We start from the raw sequence: 24,281 nt of genomic DNA, 5'->3' as shown, positions 1-24,281 counted from the left end.
ATCCATATGAAAAAAAATTTATATGGCATAGTCACATATATAGAATATACTGCTGCAACACCAGGTGCACGTTGGAGCCAGAAATCAAGTTCTGTGCAGCAAAACCAGACATGAGAGGCATTATGATTGTTAGAATGTAAGAGTGGATATGTAAGCAAAACAAAACACTGCAGGTTTAAAAAAAAAGCCGCTTAGTGATGATTATACAGATAGTACGTAGGGAACATAATAGCAGAATTCAGTGATTAGTTTGTTATTGAATCAGAAGAGGAAATAGTATTTTTACACAATGTTATGACACATATCTAAAGTATATATAGGCTAAACCTGAATTGAACAATCCATAACATACATTTATATATAAATATAATATAATATATAATATATTTTAATATTATTTTTATATTATATATATAATTTTGTCAAAACATCATGGGAAATACATTTTTATGTATTAGTTACAACCTTATAATTTAAATTCAGAAACAACTAAGCAAGGGATGAAGGCACAATGATAGATGTAAATCAATACATTTTTTCTATTAAAGAAGCTTTAATTTGCCCTAAAAGTTGTGGTCATTCATTGTGAGGAGCTGACAGCACGTACAGCAGAAGGACAAAGTTGCAAATTTTGTATTTCCAAAGAAAAGCATCAAAATCAAAAGTCAGGGCTGAGTTGGTTTAGTTGGTAAAGTGCTTTCTGTACAAGGAAGAGATCTTGAATTTCATCCCAGGAATCCATGTTAAAAATCTAAGCAAAGCAATGTGAGTTTGTAATTCTAATTTGCAGACAGGCAGATCCATAAATTTCACTGACTGAACCAACCAAACCAAATTTTTGAACCCAGTCCAGTAAGAGACTCTGTCTCTCTCATACATGCTCAAACAAACCAAGATAGGAGGTAATTGAAGAACAGCAATGATCGTTGTTCTCTTGCATCCACACATGTGTACCGATACATGAACAAACATACCTATTAAATTAACAAACACTAATAGAAAACAATTTGATAAGATTTATTTATTTATTTTTGTTTCTAAATGACTGCAAAACTGAATAGTTTATACTGTCTTTCTTTTTTTATGTCAAATTGTTCTTAGTATTTGATTATGGCTTGGAAAGCTACCATCATTTATATTGATATTATAATGTTTGATAGAAAGATCAAAATATTCATGCTGCAAAGAGTAGATCTCATTTTAAGGAAAGAAATCTCTGTGCAGGTAACTCATAAAACAAGAGCAAAATGGGCAATAGGGTTATTAACAATCAACCTTATCAGTCATTAGTAGTTTGTTATTGTTTAGTTTAACAAGCAGTGTAATCAAGAAAGAGGTCAACAAAGGGTGATAAGGCATAGATGAGAGAAAGAATTTTCAGTATTACCAATGCTCCAGAACAAAAATTTTTCTTTCACTCTTGAATTACAAATTAAGAACATTTATTAAAATGAGATACCAAGTTGATTTCTAGAAAACTAATGCCAGTGATAGTTTTCTGCATAAGTAAGCAACATTTACTATACTGCCTATATTATTAATGTTCAATAGTACAAACTTATTAGCTATATAACTGCATATGTGCAATGGAATAGTTTGAAGTTATTAGATTAAGTTATTTTATATATGTAAGCCTGAAAATATTTTCAGTTTGAAGATTGGAGAGTATAAAATAAAATTAGTAATAAGAAAACTTTTATTTGAAAAAGAAATGTCTAAGAATGCACATTGAGTATCACCATTGGAGAATCTGGACATGCAAGCTCTCACGTGACTTTTATCTCCTAAGAATATATTTATGTGCTTTTAAGATGGCTAAAACAACTTTATATGTTGTCAAGTTAAAAGCTAATATTTTATAAAAGAAGAGGATCAAGATGAACATCCCTACAAATTCAATAGTTTAATGTCAAAACTACTAAAACACGCTATAGAAATTATAACAAAGAATACCAATATGAAAACAGTGGTTTTCTCATGAAATATCACAATTCACTTTATAAAAAGCTTTCTCAGCAAGAGTTTTATCACTAATATTAAACTCATTTGTGAGCAATCTTGTTAGTTTTCTCTAAAACATTCCCATCCTTTAGCTAGCTGATACTAGTAAAGAAGTAGATGTAAAGCAAAAGAATAGAGGAGAGGGGACATGAATATGGAACTGAAAGAAACAGGAGAAAATTGAAACAAGCAAGAAAAAATACCATAAACACTGAAGGGGAAACAGATGAAAATCACACTGGTGAGATATTTCTTCATGCTTCTCTACTCACTGCTTAAAATTCCATGAGTTCTGCATGCAGACATTTTCTATATAGAGGAAAAAGTTCTTGTAATCCTTCTTCTATTTATCTCTGCAGTCTCTGTTCTAACCTTCTCAAACAAATTTTGTTGTTTTATGACTATACATGCTTTACTTAGAAGATCACTTTATTTTTTTTATTTAGCTCATTACTTCTTATGTCAGTTCACCAAAAATGTCTTTCTGCTTAGTTCTGGATTAGATAGCCTTCCTCTATTATTTTATCAAGATACTTGTAAACATATTGTATTTCCTATTCCATAGAATAATTTGCAATGACTATTCTCTTGGAGTTATACTAAGTCCATGAAGTTCCAAAAATCAGGGAGTGTATGTTATTAAGAAATCCTTGTTCATGGCAAATTGAGATTGAGATAGACAATTATATAAAAAATAAGGATAATTGATAAAGTATTTTATTGATGTTGAAGATTTGCCTTCTCTCTTAAAGCCACTGAAAATGGAGGTCAGAAGACTTATCAATTGCTCCTCTATAAATTATCATATACTTATGGTTGATTTCAAGGAAGTCACTTTAAAGCAAGTTTCTAAGACCTTAGCTAGTCTTTATGGAATTACAATAGAGACAAGAAGTCCTCAAGAAAAGCAAGAAAGAAACCTCATAGAGTAAGGAGTGAAAATTTTGACTTCTTTGTCAAAGTATAGTATAAGTGAAAGTTCAATAAATTTTCTTAAATAAAAATTTAAACAAAGAATAAAGTGCTGTTGTTCTGACCTGAGACATATGCATTGTATACAGAAGAAAAATAATGCTGATTTTAGTAAGATATTGACTTTAATTACAGAATCTCCACTTACCTGATTAATGAGAATAAAGGCAACAGAAAATCCTTATTTCTAGTCATTTTGAGTCTCTTAAGAAACATCCTTGGTACTGGGTGGAGTCTTTGGCAATGTGAAGGCTGGTGGACTGAGTCCCTAGGACTTTTATCGTGGGAATTCCACTATTATAATCCTGTGGATTCAAAGGGTAAATGCTGAAAATTTTGTTAAGAAATTGAGTGATAAACAAAGAAAATTCCATCTAGGAAAGTATAGCAGCATAATAGCCAGGAAATTTAATTAATGGCATTTCAATGTCTACTTACATATTAACTATCATTGACAAAATGGGATGAGTGTAAAAATAATTAGCTAATAATTATTTAAAATTACTTTGTATTTTTATTCACTTAATTACCTTTGCATGTGATTATCCAGTTCACACAGCATCTTTAATTAGAGAATGCCTTTAACAGTCTTGGCACTCATAACAAAAGTAAATTACATTACATAATACATTGTGTATGTGTGTGTGTGTGTGTTGTGATGTTTTATTTATTCAACATCCAAACTCTTTTTTAATGTTTTTACTTCTTTTTTTGATAATATTGTATATTTTATTATATTCATCTTATCAACTCTTCCCAGAAGCCTCCCCTTTCTTTATCCACTTACTTTTGTGTTTTTTTTCTTTCTTTAGATTTATCAAACCTATTTGTGTTGCTCAAAATTTCTTGCACGTGAAGTTATCCTCTACAGAGTGACTAAATTACCAGTGACTACCTATGACCAAATAAGTCTTTGGCCCTAGGAAAGAATCTTTTAACATTTTCTAGTAATAGATGTTTTTCCTGTATAAGGTCATAGATTTAAAACTTTTTATTATACCTGTGTATTAGTGACTCTCTCAATCTTTTTCTGAGAAGCATCTATCGCTGATATATTGAGTTTAACACAGAGATCCAAAACTGGTCATGAGCATAAATAAGGAAGGAACTGAAGATTTATTCATCAACCTTAATGGGACATCTATATAATATGCCCTCTTTCCAAGGCTCAGTGATCAGTGCAGAAGAGCAGCTGGAAAGAGTTTAGAACCAAAGACAGAAAATGGCTACAGAATAATTTCTTTTCTGGACACAATCAGGAAGGGACACATATGAATTCATAAAGGTTGTGGAAGCACACACAAGACTGCAAGCTCAAGTCAGATCAAATCTAAGCAAGGAGAGAACTGGTCAAGAGTCTCAACTCTAACTGAAGTCACATTAGCAATTGATGGCTGCTGAAAGAAGAGTCTCTTTTCTTTAAAAATCTGATCTCTGTCTGGTTAGTTAGACTCCCATTTAAAGTTATATATTCCATAATATGTGGGCTTCACAAACATTATCAAACAGGCTAAAAATGAATAAGATACAATGCTGGGTGGAAGGAGGAGAAGAGTGAAGTTTGTAAGAGTCAGGAGAATGGGAAGAATATGACCAAATATCTGGTCTGAAATTCTCAATGAACTAATAATATCAAACAAATTACCCTAAAGAAATACACAAAAAATGAATTTACCAGTATAAAATTGTTCTTAATCTGGAATTCAAAAATGATTCATTATATACAAAGTATATAAAAGTTATTTTTTCTGCTGTGTAGTATTCCATTGTGTAAATGTACTACATTTTCCTTATACATTCTTTGCTTGAGGGGCATTTAGGTTGTTTCCAGGTTCTGGCTATGAAAAACAATGCTTCTATGAACATAGTTGAGCACATGCCCTTGTGGCACAATTGAGCATCCTTTGGGTATATACCCAAAAGTGGTATTACTGTGCCTTGAGGAATGTTGTTTACTAATTTTCTAAGAAATCACCACACTGACATCAAAAGGGGCTATACGAGCTTGCATTCACATAAGAGTTCCTCCTCTCTATACTTTATCAACCCCCATTTCCCCAGATATTACCTCCCATCCAATCCTAAGGGGAGGTAAGACCTCCCTTTGGTAGTCAACACAGTCTGGCATGCCAACTTGAGGCAGAACCAATATCTTTTCTCCTGTTTCAAGACTGAGCAAGGTATCCCAGCATAGGGAAAGGGCTACAAATAACAGTTCATGAACCAAGGAAAAGTCCTGGTCCCACTGCTGGGGGACTCCAAAAATTAAGCCACATAGCCATCACCCACATTCAGAGAACTTAGTTAAGTACCATGTAGGATACTCAGGCAGGCAGTCCAGAGTCCGTGAGCTCCCACTAGCTCAGGTCAGCTGTCTCTGTGATTTCCCAATAATGATCTCGACCCTCCTTTCTCATAGGATCCCTCTTCCCTCTCTTCAAATAAGCTTCATTAGCTCAGGTTAGAGCTTAGCTGTGTATCACTACGTCTGCTTCAGTCAGTGGCTGTAGATACTAAGATGACAACTAGGGTAGTCACTAATTTTATTATAGAGCAAGACCAGTTCAGGCTCCCTCTCTACTATTGCTAGGAGTATTAGCTGGATTCATTCTTGTAGATTCCTGAGTATTCCCCTAGCACCTCATTTCTTTCTAACCCCAAATGAATCCTTTTATAAGGATATCTTTTTCATTACCACACCTCTCTGTTCTTTGCCAAACTAGGCCACCTCAAGCATTCATGTTCCTGTCCCTATCCCTACCTCCTACTTATTTTCCCAGGTTACCCAGGAGATCTTAACTATTCAACTTTTCTGCAGCCTTCCATGTGTATCCATCTTAGGCTCCCCATTTTTACCTACCTTCTTTGGAGTTGTGGATTTTAGCCTGGTTGTTCATTGCTTCATGTCTAAAATCAACTTATGAGTGACTACATACCATGTTTGTTGTTCTGGTTCTGGGTTATCTTACTCAGAATGTTTTTTTCTAGTTCTATTTATTTTCCTGCGAATTTGATGGTATCATGTTTTTTAAATCACTGAGTAATACTCCATTGTGAAAACGTACCACATTTTCTTTATCCATTCTTTGGCTGAAGTACTTCTAGGTTGTTTTCAGGTTCTGGCTATTACAAATAATGCTGCTATGAACATAACTGAGCAGATATCTATGTGGTATGATTGTGTATTCTTTAGGTATATGCCCAGGGTGGTATTGATGTGTCTTGAGATAAATTGATTCTCAGTTTTCTGAGACACCACCTTGCTCATTTCCAAAGTGGCTTACAAGTTTGCAGTACCACCAGTAGTTTTAGAGTGTTCCCCATACTCTACATCCTCTTCAGTATAAGCTGTCATCAATGTCATTCTGGCAAGAGTAACATAGTATCTCAGAGTTGTTTTGATTTGCATTTCCCTAATGACTCAGTATGTTGAGCAATTCCTTGAATGTCTTTTGGAAATTTTAGCTTCTTCTGGTGAGAATTCTCTGTTTAGATATTTACCCCATTTTTATCTGATTATTTGATATTTTCATATCTACTTTCTTGAGTTCTTTATATATTTTGGAGATCAGCCCTCTGTCAGACATGGGGCTGGTGAAGCTACCCCTGCATCTCTGGGGTGAAGGCTACTTTATCATGCTGAATGATTTTTTGATGTCTTCTTGGATTTGAATTCCAAGTACTTTATTGAGTATTTTCCATCAACGCTTATGAGAGAGATTGGTCTGTATTCTCTTTCTCAGTTGGGCAGCTGTATGGTTTGGGTATTAGGTTAAATGTAGCCTCATAAAAAGAGTTTGTCTTGACAGTGTTCCTTCTTCTTCTATTGCATGGAACAATTTGAGGATTATTGTTATTAGTTCTTTAAAATTCATAGAATTCTGTTCTGAAACCATCTGACCCTGGGCTTTTTTTTTGGGGGGGGGGAGACTTTGGATGATTGCTTCTATTTTTTTTATAGATGCTATAGGTTTATGTAAGTTGTTTATCTGGTCTTAATTTAATTTTTATGTGTTATTTATCCAGAAATCTTTTACATTTTCCAATTTTGTAGTTTTCAAAGTATGACCTAATGTTTCTCAGTATTTCCTCAGTGTCTGTTGCTATATCTCCCTTTTCATTTCTGACCTTATTAAAATGGATATTATCTTTCTGTGTTTTTATTAGTATAGATAAATGTTAGTCTATCTTGTTGATTATCTCAAAGAACCAACTCTTTGTTTCATTGAGTCTTTTTTATTGTTTTCTTTGTTTCTGTTTTATTGATGTCAGCCCTCAATTTGATTATTTTGTGGCATCTAACATTCCTGATGAGTTTGCTTCTTTTGGTTCTAGCGCTTTAAGGTATGTTGTTCAGTCACTAGTGTGAGCTTTCTCTATGTTCTTTATGTAGGCATTTAGTTCTGTGAACTTTGCCCTTAGCAATGTTTTTAGAGTGTCCCATAAGTTTGGGTAAGTTATTCTTTCATTTTTGATGAATTCTAGGAAGTCTTTAATTTTTTTTCTTAACTTTTTTCTTGACCCAGTGATCATTCAGTTGAGCATTGTTCAGTTTCTATAAATTTGTAGGCTTACCACAGTTAATATTGTTGTTGATTTCTAACTTTGAGTCATGGTGATCCCAAAAAGATATATAGAGGATTATTCCAATTTATTGTATCTTTTGAGGTTTTTTTAGTTAATGAGACTGTGGATGATTTTAGAGAAGGTTCAAGAAGGTGCTGAGAAGAAGGTATATTCTTTTGTGTTTGGGTGAAATATTCTATAGCTATCTGTTAAATTCATTTGAATCATAACAACTGTTAGTTCTATTATTTCTCTGTTAAGTTTATGTCTAGGAGACCTGCCCGTTGGTGAGAGTGGGCTGTTGAAATCTCCCACTATTATGTGTTTTGATGTGTGATTTCAGCTTTAGTAATATGTCTTCTACAATGTGGATGCCCTTGTATTTGTGGCATAGATGTTCACAATTGAAACTTCATCTTGATAGATTCTTTGTCTCTGATGAATAAGTTATATCCTTCTCCATCCCTTTTGATTAATTTTAGTTTGAAGTCTATTTTGGTAGTTACTATTATAACTACACCACCTTGTTTTATAGATTTATTTGATTGGAAGTCTTTTCCCAATCCTTTATTCTAAGGTAATATCTCTCTAAGTTTGAGGTGTGTTTCTTGCATGTAACAGAAGGATGGATCCTGTTTTCATACCCATCCTTTTATCCTGTGTCTTTTTAAAGGCAAATTGTGTTCATTGATATTAAGAGATACTAATGACCAGTGATTGTTTATTTCTATTATTTTGGTTTCGTTGTTGTTACTGGTAGTGTTTGTGTTTTTCCTTTATTTGGAATTTGCTTGTGTGAGGTTATCTATTGCCTGTGTTTCATGAGTGTAACTGACTTCCATGGATAGGGGTTTTCTTTCTACTACTTTCTGTAGGGATGGATTTGTAGATAGGTATTGTTTAAATATGGTTATGTCATGAAATATCTTGTTTTTCTCAACTTCAGTGATGGAAAGCTTTCATGGCTATAGTAGTCTGGTCTCACATCCATGATCTTGGTGTCTGCAAAACATCTATCTAGGATGTTATGGCTTCCAGAGTTTCCACTGAGAAGTTTTGTGTAATTCTCATAGGTATGTTTTATGTTACTTGGACTTTTTCTTTTGCAGCTCTTTTAATTATTTATTTATTTATTTATTTATTTATTTATTATTTATTTTTGAGACCATGATTCCCTATAACAGACTTAGCTATTTTGGAACCAGTTCTTATAGACCAGGCTTGCTTCATATTCACAGAAATCTTCATGTCTGTCTCCCAATTGCTGGGTTAAAGGCAGGTACCACCACTGCCTGGCCCTCCATTGCACCTCTTAAAATTATTTTTATATTATGTATATTTAGTATTTTGGTTATTATATGGCAAGGAGAATTATTTTTAGTCCAGTCTATTTGGAGTTTTGTAAATTTCTTATACCTTCATTAGTAAATCTTTCTTTAGATTGGGAAAGCTTTCTTCTATAATTTTTTGTATATATTTTCTGTGTCTTTGTGATGGAATATGTCTTCTATTCCTATTATTTTTAGGTTTGGTATTTTTATGATGTACTAGATTTCCTGAATGTTTTGAGTTAAGAATTTGATATGGATACTTGCATATCACCACAGAACCTTCATCCGGTGAAGGATGGAGATAGAGACAGAGACCCACATTGAAGCACTGGACTGAGCTCCCAAGGTCCAGATGAAGAGCAGAAGGAGGGAGAACATGAGCAAGGAAGTCAGGACTGCGAGGGGTGCGTACACCTACGGAGATGGTGGGACTGATCTAATGGGAGCTCACCAAGGCCAGCTGGATTGGAACTGAACAAGCATGTGATCAAACCAGATTCTCTGAATGCGGCTAACAATGAGGGCTGACTGAGAAGCCAATAATAATGGCACTGGGTTTTCATTCTCCTGCATGTACTGGCTTTGTGGGAGCCTAGTTTGTTTGGATGCATACCTTCTTAGACCTGGATGGAGGGGGGAGGGACTTGGTCTTCCCACAAGGCAGGGCACCCTGACTTCTCTTAGGACTGGAGAGGGAGGAGGAGGAGGAGGGGGAGAAAATGGGAGGAGGGTAGGAGGTGGTAATTTTTAATAAATAAATAAATTTAAAAAGTAATAATTTGATGGATGTAACGTTTTTTGACCAATGAATCTATTTCCTCTATTATATCTTCAACATCTGAGATTCTATGTTACATTCTGTTGGTTGTGCTTGTATCTGTAGTTTCTGTTCATTTACCCAGATATTCCATTTCCATAATTCTATTGGTTTATCTTTTTTTTATTCACTCTATTTCATTTTTTAAGTCTTCAACTGTTTCTGTGACTAGTTTGATTGTTTTTTTCTTGGTTTTCTTTAAGGGATTTATTGATTTCATCCAATTTTCTGTTGTTTTTTTCCCTCCATTTCTTTAAAGGAATTTTTCATTTTCTCTTTAAGTGTCTCTCTCATATTCATAGTTTCTTTTAAAGCTATTTTCTTCTGCTTCATCTGCATTTCAATGTTCAGTCCTTACCATTGTAGAACCACTAGTTTCTGATGCTGCCATATTGTTCTTTATGTTGCTGAATGTATTCTTGCACTGCTATATACCCGTCTCTCCTGCAGTCATTGCAGGGAGGGCCTGTGGATCTGTTGTTTACGTCTATGGCCCAGGTGGTCACTTATGCAACAGGGGTCAGTGGGAATGGGTAGCAATGATGCTGCTGCCTGGTTGCTGGGGTGTGATAGGTGGGGGTGAGAGGCAGGATGTGCCCTGCAGGCTGAGGCAGTCCAGCCACTAGCTTTGGTAGCTGATGTAGCGGGGCATGGTGGGATTGGGAAGGGAGGATGTTTCTTTATGGTCATTGGGGAAAGTAGTAGGTTGGGGTGGGAAAAAGGATGTGCAACCAGGGGGTAGGGCCAAGACAACAGGACTATCCAGTCAGTATCTCACATACTACCTCTTCCTCTAGTCAGAATATATTTTAAGAAAAATAATTTTTTTCAGTAACTAGGCAAGCAAATTATTTCTACACCTTGAAAAAAGCATTGAACAAACTAGAGAAAGAAAGATCATTTCTCAACATAATAAAGATTATATATAGCAATTCTATAGTCAGTATCATGCTAAATGGTTGGGAGAATTATTTCATATATTGCAGGTATCTCTGTTATCACCACAAGCAGTAAGAGAAACATTCTACTGGAGGCAAGAAGGCAGTTTATTTAACAGGACTAAGTAGAAGTATATGTTCAAACTTCAGAAGTTTGCCTCTCAAGAAGCTTAATTTAGACAAATTTAAGAATAGCACATTTTTCTAATGATAATTAACTCAATCCCATGTGCACAATAAAGCATACATAAATTTTCTTGATGAGCAAAAATAAGTGAAGAAAAACCAGATATGACTACCTATAAACTCTTTTAAAGTGCATGCGAAATTTTCCATAAAGATTAGTTTTATGCATTGACTAAAAAAAAAATAAGCTCATGAAAGAGGTCTGGAGAAAGATCTTGTTTGGTTTTTGCCATATATATAGTGCTGGTATGGGAGTTCCTTCTATCTATGTGTTGCTATTATTGGTTAATGAATAAAGAAACTGTCTTGGCTAGTGGTAGGGAAAAAGAACTGAGCTAGGCAGGGAAAACCAAAGTGAATGCTGAGAGAAAGGAAGCAGGGTCAGAGAGAATTATGTAGCCCTGTCGGAGACAGACATGGGAACATTAGCTGGTAAACCACAGCCTTGTGGTGATACACAGATCAATATAAATGTGTTAAATTAATATGTGAGAGTTAGCAAATATTAAGCTAGAGATAATGGGCCATACAGTGATTTAATTAATATGGTTTCTGTGTGATTATTTTATGTCTGGAGACCAGAACCAATAATTGACCTCCTCCAACATAATAAAATATACTGAGCTATTAATCATGGTGTACCTAGGCTACCGGGTAAATAATAGTAACATTTGAAGAAACAACCCTGTGTGTTTAACATTCCTGGCTCTTTACATGCATATCTGTGTGTACAAGGAACTCTATGACTCCTATAATGTATGTAAAATCAGTGAAAAGTCAAAGATGTATTCTTTCTTCAGTCTGGTTTAATATATTGCTTGGAGGCTTGGATAGAGCTTAAAGACACAAGAATAAAATCAATGGGAAGGGAAAAGTTAAAGTTTTCTTATTTATAGTTATTATTACTTTACATATAAGACACTTTAAAGATTCCACCAGACAATTTGGAGTTTTTGTCCTTTCTTTTACTGTTAGCATACAAAAGTGAAGCGAAACACTTCAGATGTTGGGGGAAACACGAATCAAATAATCCCATACTAGCTCCGAATAGGGTATACAAAGTTTTTTCTTTCTTAAAAGGGAAACTCACGAATCACAATGAGGAAATAAGGACTGGGTACTACATCCAGGTGTTTCCCACAGGAAGAAGAGGGGTGAGTGGACAGTACCACAGCTTTCTGGTACCCAAAGCCACAACCCACCTGATCCAGCCTCTCAAAGGCCATTGGCTGAAGGAGGTTCTTTATCATCTCTCTATTTTGCCTAAATAAGAGAGTTCCATACCAAATACAAAACTATATACAATAACAACAGCTATCAAGTATGAAAATTAGAATTACAAACAACATAAACAATATTAAGAAAGGAACATATGATAAATGTTTGAATAAGGACTCTACCCTAAGGAGTCTTAGTCTTTTATTAAAAATGGCTTAGCTAAATCATATGAGTAAAATGACTATGACTATCTAATCTTCAACCCCATCCAAGGTCTGAGAAGGAAGGTCTACGTGGGTCTATATATGTTTTTCTTTGGGTTCAACTTATTACTTGCTTTCTCCTGGGTCCTGTACGATAGGTTTGTTGCCCTTTGTTTATGACTAGTATCCACTTATGAGTGAGTATATATCATATTTGTTTTTTGGGTCTGGGTTACCTCACTCAGGATAATGTTTTCTAATTCCATCCATTTGCATGCAAAATTCAAGATATCATTAAATTTTACTGCTGAGTAGTACTCTAATGTATAGATGTGCCACATTTTATTTATCCATTCTTCAGTTGAGGGGCATCTAGGTTGTTTCCAGGTTCTGGCTATTATAAATAATGCTGCCATGAACATAGTTGAACAAATGCTTTTATAGTATGATTGAATATATTTTGGATATATTTCCAAGAGTGGAATTTCTGGATCCTGAGGTAGGTGTATTCCCAGTTTTCTTAGAAGCCGCCACATTGATTTCCAAAGTGGTTGCACGAATTTGCATTCCCACCAGCAACGGATGAGTGTTCCCCTTGCTCCACAACCTCTTCAACATAGGTTATCATTGGTGTTTTTGATCTTAGTGATTCTGATGGTATCTGAAAGTTGTTTTGATTTGCATTTTCCTGATAGCTAAGGATGAATAACATGTTCTTAAGTATCTTTTGGCCATTTGAAAATCTTCTGATGAGAATTCTCTATTTAGTTCAATACAGTACTTTTTAATTGGGTTATTTAGAATTTTAATGTCTAATTTCTTGAGTTCTTTATATATTTTGAAGATAAGTCCTTTGTCTGATGTGGGCTCTGTGAAGTTTTTTCCTATTCAGCAGGCTGACTTTTTGTCTTTTTGACTATGTCATTTGTTTTACAGAATCTTCTCAGTTTCAGGAGGTCCCATTTTTTATTGATGCTCTTATTGTCGGTGCTATTGGGGTTATATTTAGGAAGTGGTCTCCAATGCCCATGCATTGAAAGTTACTTCCCAATTTCTCCTCAATCAGGTTCAGTGTGGCCAGATTTATATTGGGGTCTTTAGTCCATTTGGACTTGAGTTTTGGCCTGGTGACAGATATGGAGCTATTTTCATTCTTCTACAGGTTGACATCCACTTATGACAGCACCATTTGTTGAAGATGCTTTCTTTTTTCCATTGTTTCTTTATTTGCTTCTTTGTCAAAAATCAGATGTTCATAGGTGTGTAAATTAATATCCAGGTCTTCAATTCAATTCCATTGGTCAACGTCTCTGTTTTTATGCCAATACAAAGCTGTTTTCATTACTGTAGGGATGTAATAGAGCTTGAAGTCAGGGATGGTAATGCATCCGGCAGTTCCTTTATTGTACAGGATTGTTTTGGCTATCTTGTATTTCTTGTTTTTCCATAGGAAGTTGAGTTTCATTCTTCTAAGTTCTGTGAAGAATTGTGTTGGGATTTTAATGGGGATTGCATTGAATCTATAGATTGCCGTAGGTAAGATTGCTATTTTTACTATGTTGATCCTTCCTATCTAAAAGCATGGGAGATCCTTCCATTTTCTGGTATCTTCTTCAATTTCTTTTTTCAAAGACATAAAGTTCTTGTCAAATAGGTCTTTCACATCCTTGGTTAGTATTACCCCAAAATATTTTATATGACTTATGGCTATTTTGAAAGGTGATGTTTCTCTGATTTTTTTTCTCAGCTACTTTATCCTTTCTGTATAGGAGGGCTACTGATTTTTTTTTTGAGTTGACCTTGTATCCTGCCACGTCACTGAAGGTATTTATCATCTGTAGGAGCTCTAGGGTAAAGTTTTTGGGGTCAGTTATATACACTATCATATCATGTGCAAATAATAAAAGTTTGACTTCTTCCTTTCCAATTTGAATCCCCATGATTTCCTTATGTTGTTTTATTGCTATTGCTAAAACTTCAAGCACTATGTTGAAGAGATATGGAGAGAGTGGATAGCCTTGTCTTGTTCCTGAATTTAGTGGAATCGCTTTGAGTTTTGCTCCATTTAATTCGATGTTAGCTGTCAGCTTGCTGTATATTGTTTTTATTATATTTAGATATGACCCTTGTATCCCTAATCTCTCCAAGACCTTTATCATGAAGGAATGTTTTATTTTATCAAATGCCTTTTCTGCATCCAATGAAACAATCATATGCTTTTTTTCCTTTCAGTTTATTTATATGGTGGATTACACCGATTGATTTTCATAAATTGAACCAGCCCTGTATCTCTGGTTTGAAGCCTACTTGCTCATGATAGATAATTTTTTGATGTGGCCTTTGATTCAGTTTTCCAGAATTTTATTGAGAATTTTTGCATCCATGTTCATGAGTGAGATTGTAATTCTCTTTCTTGGTTGAGTTTTTAAGCGGTTTTGATATCAGGGTAACTGTTGCTTAATAAAAAGAGTTTGGCAATGAGCCTTCTGTTTCCATTATGTGGATCACTTTGAGGAGTATAGGTATTAGATCTCCTTGAAAGTTCTGGTATAATTTAACACTAAAACCATCTGGCCATGGGCCTTTTTTGATTGGGAAGTTTTTGATGACAGCTTCTATCTCCTTGAGGCTTATAGGTCTATTTAAATTGCTCACCTGGTCTTGATTTAATTTTGGTAGGTGGTGTCTATATAAAAATTGTCCATTTCTTTTACATTTTTCAGTTTTTTGGAGTACAGATTTTTGTAGTAGGACCTGATGATTCTCTGAATTTCCTCAGTCTCTGTTGTTATATCCCTCTTTCCATTTCTGATTTTGTTAATTTGTTTGTCCTCTCTCTATTATTTGATTAGTTTGGATATGGGTTTGTCAATCTTATTGATTTTCTCAAAGAATCAGCTCCTTGTTTCATTGATTCTTTGGATGGTTTTCTGAGTTTCTATTTTGTTGATTATAGCCCTCAACTTGATTATTTCCCGTCTTCTTCTCCTTTTTTTGAGTCTGCATCTTCTTTTTTTCTAGAGCTTTCAGGCATGCTGTTAGGTCATTGATGTGAGCTTTCTCCATTTTCTATATGTGGGCACTTAGTGCTATAAACTTTCCACTTAGCACTCCTCTCATAGTGTCCCATAGGTGTGGAGATGTTGAAACTTCATTTTCATTGAATCAAGACTTTGATTTCTTTATTTATTTCTTCCTTGACCCAGGGGTGGTTTAGTAGTTGACTGTTAAGATTCTATGAGTTTGTAGGCTTTCTGGAGGTAGTATTGTTGTTGAATTCTAACATTACTCTATGGTGATCTGATAAGACAAAGGAAATTTTTTTTATTAAACCCCACACACTAATAGTGGGAGAATTCAACACTCCACTCTCAACACTGGAGAAGTCAGTCAGACAAAAAATGAACAGAGAAATGAGGGAACTAGCAGATGTTATGACACAAATGGACTTAACAGACATCTATAGAATATTCCATCCAAACAGAAAAGAATATACCTTCTTTTCAGCACCTTATGGAACCTTCTCAAAAACTGACCACAATCTCAGTAATAAAACAAACCTCAACAAATATTAAAAAAGTTGGAATAACCCTATGTATCTTATCAGATCATCATGGTTTAAAACTAGAAGTCGGCCTGGAGGGATGGTTCAGCCGTTAAAGGCTAGGCTCACAACCAAAAATATAAAACTAGAAGTCAACAGCAGTACTAATTCCAGAAAGCCCACAAACACATGGAAATTAAACAATGCTCACCTGAAGCATCAATGAGTCAAGGAAGAAATAAAGGGAGAAATTAAAAACTTCCTAAAATTCAATAAAAATATTTTTTCTTTGAAAAATTCAGCATATACACACAACATATTCAACTTTATGGGACACAATGAAAGCAGTGTTAAAGAAAAGTTCATAGCACTAAATGTCTACATAAAGTAGCTGGAAAAATTCCACATTACTGAATTAACAGAACATTTGAAAATTTAAGAACAAAAAGAAGCCAACTCACCTAAGAGAACTAGATGGCAGGAAATAATCAAATTGAGAGCTGAAATCAACAAAATAGAAACAAAAGGAACAATGCAAAGAATCAATGAGACAAAGAGTTGGTTCTTCAAGAAAATCAACAAAATAGACAAACCTTTATCCCAATTAACAAAAAGCCACATAGAGAATATCCAAATTAACAAAATTAGAAATTAAAAGGGGACATAACAACAAACATAGAGGAAATACAGAAAATCATCAGGTCATATTTTACAAAGATAATTTTTAAATATGAAATAATACTGGTGCTCCTAGCATGTGACAGATGTCATTACTCACCAAATTGTCTAATTAGCTCAACCTATGTCCTGCTGTGTGTCATCCCAGTTGTTACCAACATAATTCTTACCATCCAGTGACCTTGTGTTAGGACCTCCTCTCATTGTCACTACAGTGTCATTTCAGCTGTCATACCACATCAAAATCCTTAATACATAGGATGTCTACCTAGTTTTGTGAAATTTGCAAGATCTGAAATCATTGTTGAATCTCCAGTCACGGAACTTGTACTAGTTTGTGCAGATGCTCTTGTAATGATAACCTCCGGAGCCTGACGTGGTGCTGAGTGACAACATGGAAATTCACTGGAGGAGAGTAAAGAGGGACCTTGGTGCAGAGCAATGCATGACTTCATAAAACATTGTTTTATAAAGTAAATGATAGTTTAGAAAATTTGAAGAGTATAACAAAATATTACATATAACTGAATCAACATTTTAGATGGGTTCTGTGAGATTGATATTTGGCCATATTTAGATATATTGAATGTATAATTTCTTATGTTCAAGAAATAACTAAATATTAGCCGAAAACCAATAACTACTACTTCTGATTCCTGTCAGTAATCTGGTGTTAATTTTAAAAATGTTTTCTAAGTTGGCTTTAGCCAATCTTACAGGTGTAAGATGATATCTCAAAGTTGTTTTGATTTGCATTTCCCTGATCGCTAAGGAGGTTGAGCATGACCTTAAGTGTCTTTTGGCCATTTGAACTTCTTCTGTTGAGAATTCTCTGTTCAGTTCAGCGCCCCATTTTTAATTGGGTTAATTAGCATTTTAAAGTCTAGTTTCTTGAGTTCTCTATATATTTTGGAGATCAGACCTTTGTCTGTTGCGGGGTTGGTGAAGATCTTCTCCCAGTCAGTAGGTTGCCTTTGTGTCTTAGTGACAGTGTCCTTTGCTTTACAGAAGCTTCTCAGTTTTAGTAGGTCCCATTTATTCAATGTTGCCCTTAATGCCTGTGCTTCTGGGGTTATACCTAAGAAGCGATCGCCTGTGCCCATCTGTTGTAGGGTATTGCCCACTTTCTCTTCTATCAGATTCAGTGTTTTCAGGCTGATATTGAGGTCTTTAATCCATTTGGACTTGAGTTTTGTGCACGGTGATAGATATGGGTCTATTTTCATTCTTCTACAGGTTGACATCCAGTTGTGCCAGCACCTTTTGTTGAAGATGCTTTCTTTCTTCCATTGTATACTTTTAGATCCTTTATCGAAAATGAGGTGTTCATAGGTTTGTGGGATAAAGTCCGGGTCTTCTATACGATTCCATTGGTCGACTTCTCTGTTTTTATGCCAGTACCACCCTGTTTTCATTACTGTAGCTCGGTAATAGAGTTTGAAGTCAGGGATGGTAATGCCTCCAGAAGATCCTTTATTGTATAGGATTGTTTTGGCTATCCTGGGTTTTTTGTTTTTCCATATAAAGTTGATTATTGTCCTCTCCGATAGTTTCCTACAAGTTGGAATACATTATAAACATTTTTCCTTTTATATAAGTTTTCTGTGTATAAATAACAGCTTCACTAACGTGAATATATTATTTCTATTATATTTTATTGAAGTATCTTTATTTTTTAAAGTAGTTGGATGTTATAATATTCACCCAATAGCATGTTGTACTGGCATCGTTTAAAGAAAATTTCATTTAATGAAATATTATTCTAAGACTATCTTCCTTTAGCTGATACCTGAAATTATATTTTGAGTTTCAGTGAAAAAGTGTCTTTCCTCAGAGTTTCACTTGTGAAATATTTATACTCATAGTTTTCTACAAACAAAACACTATCATAAGATTTTAAATTTACACATCTTTCACTACATGTGATGGTCTATTTCTTATATTAATTATATTGACTTCCTATTTTTCATAACCTTTATTTAATATAAATTATATTTGATCTTTATTATCATATTTATTGTCTCATATTTATTTCAACATAAAAGCTTGTATAGAATATTTAAATTATGGAATGCAAGTGCACCCATTCTTCTGCAAACATTGTGGGTCCATACTTGCTATGGTCTTTTTCCCAAAACCAAAAAGAAAGTGAAAATTTTTCATTTTAAAAACATTTATTTTAATAACATAAAGGTAAAATTACTTGTAGTCACAAAAGTCATTCTTTTTTCCCTCTAAGTTTGTTAGTTTGGTACTATTTTACAGAAAATTTCTTCCTTTTTAATTGATTTTTATTGAGCTCTACATTTTTCTCCACTCCTCTCCCTGTCTCTCCCCTCCCCTTCAACCCTCTCTCAAGGTGCCCTTGCTCCCAATTTACTCAGGAGATCTTGTCTTTTTCTACTACCTATGTAGATTAGATCTATGTATGTCTCTCTTAGGATCCTCATTGTTGTCTAGGTTCTCTGGGATTGTGATTTGTTGCCTGGTTTTCTTTGCTTTATGTTTAAGAACCACTTATGGGTGAGTACATGTGATAATTGTCTTTCTGGGTCTGGGTTTTCTAGCTCCATCCATTTTTTTTTCCTGAAAAATTCAAGATGTCGTTTTTTTTTTTTTTTTTTCTGTAGTACTCCATTGTTTAAATGTACCACATTTTCCTTACCCATTAGTCAGTTGAGGGGCATTTAGGTTGTTTCCAGGTTCTGGCTATGACAAACAATGCTGCTATGAACATAGTTTCACACATGTTCTTGTGGCATGATTGAGCATCCTTTGGATATATACCCAAAAGTGTATCCTGGGTCTTGAGGATTTTGTGTGTAAGATTTTGACAGTGTCTTGAATGCCATATTTATTGTATATGTGTAGTGCCTGTGGATGCCAGAACAGGACAGCAGGTCCTGTGCAATTGGAGTGATTGATGGTTGTGAACCACTATGTGGCACTGGAAAACAAACTAGGTCTTCCACAATTATGCTCCTAACCACAGAATCATCACTGTAGCTGTGAAGAACAATTACTTCATTTACCAAACAAACTACACTTACCCTGTATTCACATAATATGTATTGTGATTAAACTTTCATAAACATGGAAATTGAGATATTTTTGTGGAAATATAGATCATATATATTCAGAAAAGTGGTTGCCAAATTAATGTTAATTTTATTTATTAGTTTTCTCAGAATCCTCCTCAATGTTTTTATTATGGCTGTACTAATTAACATTTCTGTTAACAGTATAGAATAATTCACTTCTCCCCATCATCTTGCCAAAAGTTTTTTTAAAGTTTCATCAGTGTATATTCATTATGCATAATGGTGAGTTTTCATTTTAATAAAATGAGAATGAAGTAATGGATTATATTCATTTCCCAATGTGGTTTCTTGCCAAATTACCATACAGACCAATTCCCTTCATCTTCCCAACTAATTTCACTTCTACTATAATGAATTCTTTTGTGACTCAATGGGTTTCTTAGGGCTCTTTACAGGAGCATAACATTTTGTCAGTGGATTCATCACTGAAGAAAATGGCTCTCCCTTCCTTATCTTCTCTTGTCATGGAGTAGTGACGCCTCTTAGAAGACCCCTTTCATGAAAGAATTTTGTTGGGCACAGTGCAGTAGAGATCTTATGAAGATAATTATAGCTGTTGTGAGTTTGAGTGCAACAGCTCTGTCATGCCCAGGAGTCAACATTTCACACACCTCTACAGTTTATCAAATTCTTCCATTCATTCCCTTCCTCAATCATTAATTATTCCTGAGTCTTAGAGGAAGTGATATGATCTACTTTTTTATATATCATTGGTCAATCACACTCACTTCTTCTCAGTATTTTACGAGCTATGTATCTGTGCTTTCACCACCGCTCATTGCATAAATTATCTTCTCTGACAAAAGCTGGAAGTATATGTTGTGCTATGTGCGTAAACATAATTATATAAAAGGCAATCAGACAGGCAACTCATGTGCACTTACAGGAACAACTGTTTCCCCAGTAATACCTATATCCTTTCCCAGACATGGCTTTTTACTAGGGTTAAAGAAACAGATACAGATTCTGTCTTACTTATCAAGCATCAAATACTGTGAGAATTCGGGGGGGGGAGCACTTAATGTGTTAACCCTAGACAAAGAAGAGCTAAGGAATACTGAGAACTGAAGAAGCAATCTTCTCCATGAAAGAGCATACCTATTGGCTATCAAATAAAAGATAGTCAGCCAGGAACACATAAGCATACAAATAGAAGCAAGCAGCAAATAAACTGATAAAATTGCATTTGTATATTTAGAAGTGTGTTTGTGTATCTGTTGTGAGAACAAATGAAGAAAACAAAGCCTTCAGTTTGAAAGAGAACAGTAGTGCTAGATATAACTGAAGAGTTGGATGGAAATTAAGGAAGGAGAGAAAAGATATAGTTACAGGAGTCTCAAATATATAATTTAAAATGCTTTAAAGATTATGAAGTAGACTTTATTAAATTCTACAATTAAGAAGATCCAAGTGGCAAAGAAAGTATATAACACAAAAAGAATGTAAGACCAACTCTGGGAACTAGTAAAAACTGATGATAGGCTTAAAGCAGCATATAACATTAGAAAAGTACAAAAGGAAATAATGAAAAATATTTTCTAGGTTGAATCCAGCTTTCTGGTTGAGGCAATTGAAGCTGCAGTCAAAAGCAAGTTCAGTTTTAGGTAAGAGTACAAGTTCCATGAATGAAAACCAGAAACCGCCAAGACAGTGATCATGTCATAAATGATTGAAGCCTTCTGGTCTGTAGAAGGAGCAATACTATACATATCAGAGAGGTACACCTCTCGCTGGGAAATGGGGGGCAGTAGCTCGAGACTGTTAACCATTTTTTCTTTTTTTCTTTTTAATTTTGTGTGTGTGTGTGTGCATCTGTGTTTGTTACATGAACATGTGAATATAGGCACCCATGTAGTCCAGAGACGTCAAATCTCCTATAATTGAGTTACAGGTGATTGTGAGCTACACGACATGAGTTGTAGAAACTAAATTTGAGTTGCACTCTTTAATTGTTAACCTTTCTCCACCACTGCATTAACAGTTGCTAAATATTATGATTGCTATTAAGTATCAATAACACTTTCTGTTTTTAGTTTTTGTCAAATCTTTCTTGTGTTTATCTCTTTAATCCTTTGGGTAGATGACCACATCTGTCAAGAGTGGGTCATTGGGAGGCCCTTCGCTTACGACTGGCAGCTTGAGCAGGGGATTATTTCCTGAATAATCCTTTTAATGCTAAACAGGTAGAATGACCTCAGGAAAGTTCTACAATCTCAACACTTAAGTTTCTAAGGAGACTTCAGAAACAAAGAAGACAACTACAATCATTAATAGGGATATGCTCAACTTATGACTCATTGAGACAGCCCTATTCCAGAAGTAGAAACTTTGAGCAACAAAAGACTCATATTCAACATGGTGACTTAAATTGGGGGAGGGTAGAAATTTATGACACATGTTTTGATAACTGATTTTATAATGGTATAAGAAAGATTAGAGAAGATGGGCAGTGGTGGCACATGCCTTTAATCCCAGCACTCGGGAGGCAGAGGCAGGCGGATCTCCGTGAGTTCGAGGCCAGCCTGATGTACAAGAGCTAGTTCCAGGACAGGAACCAAAAGCTACGGAGAAACCCTGTCTCGAAAATCCAAAAAAAAAAAAAAAAAAAAGAAAAGAAAGAAAAAAAAGAAAGATTAAAGAAACAGCAAGTTTAATAGGTACCAGTTATTTGTCATTAACTTAAATTTCACTTGAGATTAAAAAATTCATAGTTTAAAAGACTATTAACATCTTATAGACAGAAGGTTATTTTCCACTTAATGATCATGAAATGTATAAACAGACATTTTAAGGACCATTTTATTTAACTTCCATGAATTTGAGAATGTTTATAGTCTATAGAAAAAAGACAAATGTAATATTTTTAGTATCCTAGAAGTTAATATTCTAATGATGCAAAATCCTAAAATAGAAAATTTATATGCTAGCATTGTAATCTCTTCATAGCATTTCTAATCTCTTTGTTTCTTAAAGTGTAAATGGCTGGGTTGAGGAGAGGTGTGACGACAGCATAAAACACTGCCAGAAACTTGTCCACCCAGGTTATGCTGACTGGCCACAGGTAGATGAAGATGCAGGGCCCAAAAAATAATATGACCACAGTGATATGAGCAGTGCAAGTAGAGAGGGCTTTGGATGTCCCATCCTTTGAGTGAAGACAGACAGTAATCAGAATATGAGAATAGGAGATCAGCAACAGAATGAAGCATATGGTTGCTAGCACCCCACTGTCAGCATTTATCAAAATTTCTAAAACATATGTGTCCATGCAGGCTAACTTGATGACCAATGGAATATCGCAGAAAAACTATCCAATTCTCTGGATCCACAGAAGGGCAGATTAATGATTATAACCAATTGGCTTATTGAATGCACAAATCCAATGATCCATGATGACATCACTAATCCAATGCATGTATGTCTGTTCATGATGCTGGAGTAATGGAGTGGCTTACAGATGGCCACATAACGATCATAGGCCATTGAGACAAGCAGTACCATCTCGCCCCCTCCAAAGAAGTGTCCAAAGAAAATTTGACACATGCACCCTCCAAAGGAGATAGTCTTTTTTTCCTTGAGAAAGTCTGTGATCATCTTAGGTGTAGTGACTGAAGAAAGGCAAAAGTCAATGAATGAGAGATTGGCCAACAGGAAATACATAGGAGAGTGAAGATGAAGGTCAATGGTGATTATGACTACAATAAATATGTTGCCCAAAATGGTGATTAAATAAAGTGAGGAAAATATCACTAAGAAGAAGGCCTGGAGCTCCCAAGAGTCACAAAGCCCAAGAATAATGAATTCAGATACTTCAGATTGGTTTAGTTCTTCCATTTAGTTTAGTTTCAAATTAATCTAAAAAATACAGATTCTGTGAATATCAGAAAATTAGATTCTGTGAATATCAGAGGATATGAATTAAAAGGAATTTTTAATTTATTCTGGTAGAAGTGATTGATGTTGGCTTTTGGGTATAACATTTCCCGTAATAGTCATGCATGGTGTGTCCTAGAATCTTTACTCTCATTTATTTACACAGATTAATTCTTGTGTATGTGTATAAGAAGAAATGTATGCTAATGCCAAGGGCCATTGATGAAATAATAACACATTGTTCTCAAGTGCAGATGAAGTATAATTATGTAAGAGGTAGATTTTAGTAAAATATAAATTTTACATTCAAAGTAGATTTTTGATATAGGTTTTATAAGATGAAACACAATGGAAAATAATCATACTTTGTAAGCACTTGATACAATTATATGTAAAAACAAGGGAAACAATAGAAAAGTAACAAAGTCAGGTGTTGCCAAAAGTAGGTATGAAACTGAACAAATAAGCAAATTAAAGATAGTCTCAGTTTTTTTTATTTCTTTAATATTATCATATCACATCTGTGTAATCTTATCATTAAGTAAACAGGTATGAGTGGTGATAGACACTGTAAATGAGGAATATCATTAGTTTCATATTGTATATCTGAAATAAATGTGAATTTTTCAAAAAGAATCCTTGGCAGAGAGATGATAGGAATATAAAATTCTATGTAAACTTAAAATATTAGAAGAATAGCTCTTTCGTAAATCTTCATAATTGTATGATTAAAGAGTGCATAAATAAATAATTTATTAAAAATTAGGAGTAGTAATACTAGTTGATAAAATTGTCAACATTGCTTCACAATGACAATAGTTAATTTTATATAAGGGTTGAAAAGCCAGTGAAA

General features: G+C 34.5%; 1 pseudogene; it reads right to left on the bottom strand.

Moving 5' to 3' along the window:
• Positions 1-22,478: 22,478 nt before the first annotated feature.
• LOC142845007 (olfactory receptor 4K3-like) lies at positions 22,479-23,389 on the bottom strand (annotated as a pseudogene).
• Between the last annotated feature and the right edge of the window lie 892 nt (positions 23,390-24,281).

Source organism: Microtus pennsylvanicus, chromosome 2 (assembly GCF_037038515.1).
Source record: "Microtus pennsylvanicus isolate mMicPen1 chromosome 2, mMicPen1.hap1, whole genome shotgun sequence".
NCBI classification, from domain to species: Eukaryota; Metazoa; Chordata; class Mammalia; order Rodentia; family Cricetidae; genus Microtus; species Microtus pennsylvanicus.
Note: the sequence above shows the minus strand (reverse complement) of the source record. Positions and strands in the feature narration are given on the sequence as shown.